The sequence below is a fragment of the Orycteropus afer genome, unplaced genomic scaffold (genome assembly GCF_000298275.1).
Source record: "Orycteropus afer afer isolate SDZICR_OR568_19922 unplaced genomic scaffold, OryAfe1.0 scaffold00090, whole genome shotgun sequence".
Taxonomy (NCBI): Eukaryota; Metazoa; Chordata; class Mammalia; order Tubulidentata; family Orycteropodidae; genus Orycteropus; species Orycteropus afer.
Window position 1 is genome coordinate 2,285,238 of NW_006921677.1, and position 6,313 is coordinate 2,291,550.

Genomic DNA, 6,313 nt, shown 5'->3' on the forward strand with positions numbered 1-6,313 from the left:
TCTACTTCCGTAGTGATACTGCCTCAGAAACCCAAGGAGGGGTGGGTCGCCATGAGTCGGATCTGACTCAACGGCACATAACAACAACAACGAGTTTCCTAATACCAAATCCCAGCATTTACATATCCTCAGGCACTGGCAGCTTCTCTTTGCAGGAACCAAGTTTGCCCCAAGAGCAGCAGGGCAGAAAAGAGAAAGGACTAGAACTACTTATTTGGGGTTGTCTTCCAAATCACCAGCCAACTAAATAGGAGGAGTCAGTGAACTGGGTGAGAGCAGCCAGGAGAGCTATGTCAATGGAGATGCATCCCAGGGAAAGACAAATCAGGAGTGGGGAACAGGCACTCCCCTAAAATAATATATGCAATTTTAGCATACTGAAAACCCTCAACATAGTAAATTATTCTGTGAGATCAGAGTTTATCAGAAGACTTCAAACTAAAGCTTCTTTTGTCACTCCTACGCATATACCTAAACTTATTATGTGCCACTGGTTAGGAAAGGAATGGGTGAGCACTGGTCTCCCAAATTCAGAGATGCATATGATGATAGAAATATCGTAACTTCTATTTTCAACTTTTTGTGTTTATCAGAATAGCTTCATTGGTTTTTAAGTTGATTCTTGTCGTCCATTTCATAACTTTAAACTCAAACATACATATTTTTATCTGTTGACGGGTGGCAATTTGGTACAAGATTCTGTTTGGAAGAAAGGATTCCACTGTTTAAAAGCACTATGATATAATATGTGGTACTGGAATAAGCCCTGTTTATAAACCATGACTTTTAATACTTACCTTGGACTTTTGTCATGACGTTTAGACAATATAAATATACAGCTGACCTTTGAACAATGAGACGGTTAGGGACAACAACCCCTTGTTCAGTTGAAAATCTGCATGTAACTTTTGACTCCCAAAAAACTTACTTACTAATAGCCTGTTGTTGGTCGGAAGCCTTACTGATAACATAAACAGTGGATAAACATAGTTCTTGCCATACAGTTATTAGATTTTTCACACATAGACAACAGATAAGCATGTTAACTATATGGCATGATGATTATTAACTATTCACTGAGTGTGTACATTATAAGGTCTTCATCCTTGTCATCTTCACATTGAGTAGGCTGAGGAGGAGGACAAAGAAGGGGGTCATGCTATCTCAAGGGTGGCAGAGGCTGAAGAGGTAGAGGTGATGGAAGGAGAGATAAGAGAAGCAGGCATACTTGTAACTTTACAGAAATGCAACGTAATTTCTCTCTGACTTTTTTGCTTTTTCATTTCTCTGAAAATGTTTTCAAATGGTACCAATCCTTCTTCCACCATTTGCTTTAGTTTCAGTGCTCATTTCATAGAAAGGTCCATGTCATAAAAGAAGTCAAAAGCAGTCTTGAATAACAGGAACTGTTCTGCCAGATTATCTGATGTCAATTTGTTTTCTGGCACCGCTTCTTCTATGTCTTCTTCCTCATTGTTTGGCACTGGTTCAGAAGCACTCATCTCCATCAAGTTGTCTTCTGTTAATTCCTCTGGTGTAGTATCTATGAACTCTTGAATTTTTCCAAGATCCATGTCTTGAAAACAAATCTGTGTATAAGTGGACCTGTGCCATTCAAGCCAATGATGTTCGGGGTCAACTCTATATAGATAGATACAGTCGTATAGCAGAATGTTGGTTCCCTATCCAGTCTCCACCCCAACTTCCCTTCTTTCTTTTTTATAAACCCTAATTTTATTCAGGTATTTATTCCCCTCCACATAGCTAGGTACTTCCGTAAAAGCTGAGCAAACTCCCAGGTCTGTGAGGTATGAGGTAATCCTCATTTCTTTAGGCCAATTGTAGTAATCCCATTGCTCTTACTAGTGACTGGTTTAGGGATGGGGATATCATTACCCAATTTGACCAATGAAATCTGCCAGGAAGCTTCTGGGAAAGATAGCTTCATTGTTTTTTGTACCTCATTGGAATGTTGTCTGGATATGAAGCCTGGAACCATCTTGTGGCCCTGAGGTCACACCTGCCAACATCCAGAGGGGTCAGAGCAAAAATATAGAAAGTACTTGACTCCTTGATGGTATTTCTGAAAATCTATATCAACCAACCTAGAAATATGCTCTATTTCTGTACTTCTTTTTATTTGAGATAATGAATTTTCATTTCATATGACCCAGTTTGAGTTGGGTTAACTGTTACTAGTTGCCAAAACATCCTAAATGATTGAATAGGTCTAATCCAGAACCTGGCACATGGAAATACACTATAAATGGTAACTATTATTATAACTTCACTCCAACCTTAACCCTACAGCTTCCCCTCTCACTATCCTCTAATACATTAAAAATGTAACACAGGTCAAACTACTTTCCATCCTTACTCTGGTCACTCTTATTCTTAAGCAAAGTGACTATTCCCTACAGTAACTATTAGCATAGAACCCAAACTTTTTTTTTCTAACTACAGTTTTTATTGCCCACTTGGGGGATTTAGGAACAAGACTCACATTCATCATTCTGCAATTATGAATGATAGGTCAGGATTCACTCTGCTTAGTTATACCTACATTTTTTACTCTAATTAAAAAAAAAAAAAAGAAATCATGATGTATAATTTTAGTGGATTACCTTCCAGCAGAAACCTTGATATTCTATTTCCACAAAACAACCAAACTCCAGTAGAATCCTAATAGAAAATTAGTCTGCTCAGATTTTACTCTCATAGCCAGATAAAACACAAGGTGGATCTTTCAGTTCTATTTCTTTAAAGACAGGAGAATAATACTAGAGAGATTGAAATAAAAAAAAAAAAAAAAAAAGTAAGGAGACAATGCCACAGTATATAGAGAGATAGGCATGTTTTTTGTAATAGGAATCAAGAGACCATATGGATCCCATTGGAAAAAAAACATTATAACAATGATTTAATGAACAATAGAGCATATTAGGTGATAGGCCAACAAGGGAAAACATGAATCCTTCCTATTAATCCTGAAAGAAGCAATAGATTCTAAAGCCAACATACCTGAGAAAAAGATTCTCCCCACCAAGTGAGAGTTCCTTAATGGGGCAGATACTCAAATGGGATTAGAGGCAAATGCATAATTGTAGAAAGTTACCTAGGTAACTCCTAGGTGGGTGTCATGGATTGAATTGTGCCCCTCCAGAAAGGGTTGAAATCTTAACCTCTGTACTCATAAATAAGGAGCTCTGGTGGCACAGTGCCTAAGGCCTCTGACTGCTAACCAGAAGGCTGGCAGTTTAAACCCACCAGCTACTCTGCAGAAGGAAGATGGAGCAATCTACTTCCGTAAAGATTTACACCCTTGGAGACTGAATGGGGATTGCTATGAGTCCAAATCAACTTTATGGCAGTGGGTTTGGTTTTTGAACCTATAAAAATGACGCTTCTTGGAAATAAGGGTTATCCTCTTGTTAATGAGGTCACACTAGTGTAAGGTCAGTCCTAAACCCAATCCCTTCTGATTTATAAAAAGAGCAGAATAGACAAAGAGACACTCAGGGGGAAAGGAAGACAGACATGCACAGCAGATACATCTATGAGTCCTGGACTTCCAGGACTGTGGCTACTAGAAGTTGATGTAGCCAAAGAAGAACCTGCCCCAGACCACAATCTGAATTTGTACATTTACCCTCCTGAACTGTGAAATAATATATTTCTCTTCTTTAAGGCCACCCACTTGTGGTATTTCTATGTTCAGCAGCACTAGGAAACTAGACAGAGGTATCTCCTGGTAGAAAATCCTGTCCTAACAAGTCAAGCAGTCATATTCCACTAAAAGATTTGTAGTCAGGATTCAGGAAGGGAAACCTCCTGTGATAGCACTTACAGGGGAAAGGCAATGAAGAGAACAGTGTAGAAACAATGCTTATGTCACAAATACTTTCCAGAGAACCTATGAATGTTCATAAAGTTAGGAATAATACACACAAAATGCTACAGGAAAAATAGTGAACAAATAATTTTAGTACTTTCATGGGACAAAGTTCTCTAGAAACAGATTTGTTTGGGGACATAAGCTGCAGGGAATTGGCGAGAGCCACAGACTGAAAACACCCAGGCCTGTCACCTGGATTCCGTGTTCTCTGCAGAGTATTGAAAGACATTCATTAGTCAGTCCTACAAGATTCTGAAAAGCACACAATTGAGAAATAACATTTCATCTCCTGAAATCTTTAATCTTATGCCTCATAGCTGTATAGTGAAGTGTTCCTTCAAGTAATTACCCTGTAGGGAGTTTGTGGTGAGGCAGTGACATGGGCAAATACTACAAACCACCCAGGTCGTTCTTCCCAGACAGAGTCCCTCTCTAACCTTGCTTTGCCTAAAGGCAATTGGATGTCTTAAAGAAGAAATATACTTCAGCAAAACACATTGTGCTAGTTAAATAAACAATTAGAACCTTATTAATAGATCCCACCTGCATGAGTTTATGGGGAAAGGAGGAGGAGAGAGGACTTAAGCTTTGCTGATAATTAGCAGACAGAGTATAAGAATCTGCTTCAAAGATAATAGGCTATATGAGCAGCTAGCTGACTGTGGACAGAAGGACTTAGACTCAAAGAGCTGTAGCTTCTTACCATGTTCTAATGGGCTTTGGGCCTAGAACATTTGATTACTTACAAAAAAATAAATAAATAAACCAGTTGCCCTGGATTGATTCCATCTCATGCCAACCCCATGTGTATCAGAGTAGAACTGCTCCAGAGGGTTTTCAGTGGCTGTGACCTTTCAGAAGTAAATCACCGGACCTTTCTTCTAAGGAGCCTGTGTGTGGACTCAACCCTCCAACTTTTCTATTAGCAGCCAGGTACATTGACTAGGTGCACCACTCAGGGACTCTCTTGGTTACTAAACACATCTCTTTTGCCACCCCTTTTTCATTGCTAGCAAAACCCCCATTTTGTTCCAGTGACCTCCCTTCAGCTAGGCCAGAGGCATAGTGGTTGGCCTATGGCAGTCTAGGGGAGTAAACCTTGATTAAATACACCAATTGTGGTAGCTCTGTTTCTTTTGCAAAGAACATGAGACTCAATTCTGACCCATGAGATGTGAGAGAAAGTTTGTTCTAGGAAAGGTATCTTGACTTTCAAAAAGAAACATAAGGGAAAGAATGTCCCTTTTTGTGCCTTTGGATATGGATGTATGAAGATGTGGGTTTGGATATTTAGGATTTATTCCTCACAATTTAGAGGAAACGTCTATATTTGTCATTACACATTTTAAGCACAGGGAAGTAAACTGGAAAGAGGGTGTAAGTTACTTGTCCACATGGGTAGTAAGTAACTGAGCTGGAATTCTCCTAAACTGACTGATCCAAATCCTACCTTCTCTCTACCACCACACATTGTCTTCTTCAGTAACTTTTACTTTGCCCATAACCAGTCAAAAGAAGTGCTCAAATATTTCAATAAGTCAGCATGTAATGTCAACCATGGGGACTAACAAACACCACAGGCCAAGATCAAAACTTCACCTTGTGCCAAGGACAGGTCTGGAACCACCCAACATTCTACTTCTAATGCCAATTCTGTGGCCCTCCAATAACTAACTCCCCTTCCTCATCCCACTCAAAATCACAGAACCTCCATCTAAAGATCAGCTTGGGAGCTCCAAAATTAGTAGGTCAATTTCTGAATTGTCGAATATATATGTGTTAATTATCACCAGTGACTGGAATGCAAAAGTTGGGAACAAAGAAGAATCACCAGTAGTTGGAAAATTTGGCCTTGGTGACAGAAATAATGTTGGAGATCACATGATAGAATTTTGCAAGACCAATGACTTATTCATTGCAAATACCTTTTTTCAACAACACAAATGGTGGCTATACACCTGGATTTCACCAGATGGAGTACACAGGAATCAGACTGACTACATCTATGGCAAGGGGTGATGGAAAAGCTCTATATCTTTAGCCAAAACAAAGTCAGGAGCTGATTGTGGAACAGATCATCAACTATTCATATGCAAGTTCAACTTGAGGTTGACAACAATTAAAACAAGTCCATGAGAGCCAAAATATGATCTTGGATATGTCCCTCCTGAATTTAGAGACCAACTAAAGAATAGATTTGATGCATTGAACACCAGTGACCAAAAACCAGAGGAATTATGGGATGACATTAAGAACATCATCCATGAAGAAAGCAAAATGTTATTAAAAAGACAGGAAAGGAAGAAAAGACCAAAATGGATGTCAGAAGAGACTCTGAAACTTGCTCTGGAATGGAGAGTAGCTAAAACAAATGAAAGAAATGACAAGATAAAAGACCTGAACAAAAGATTTCAAAGA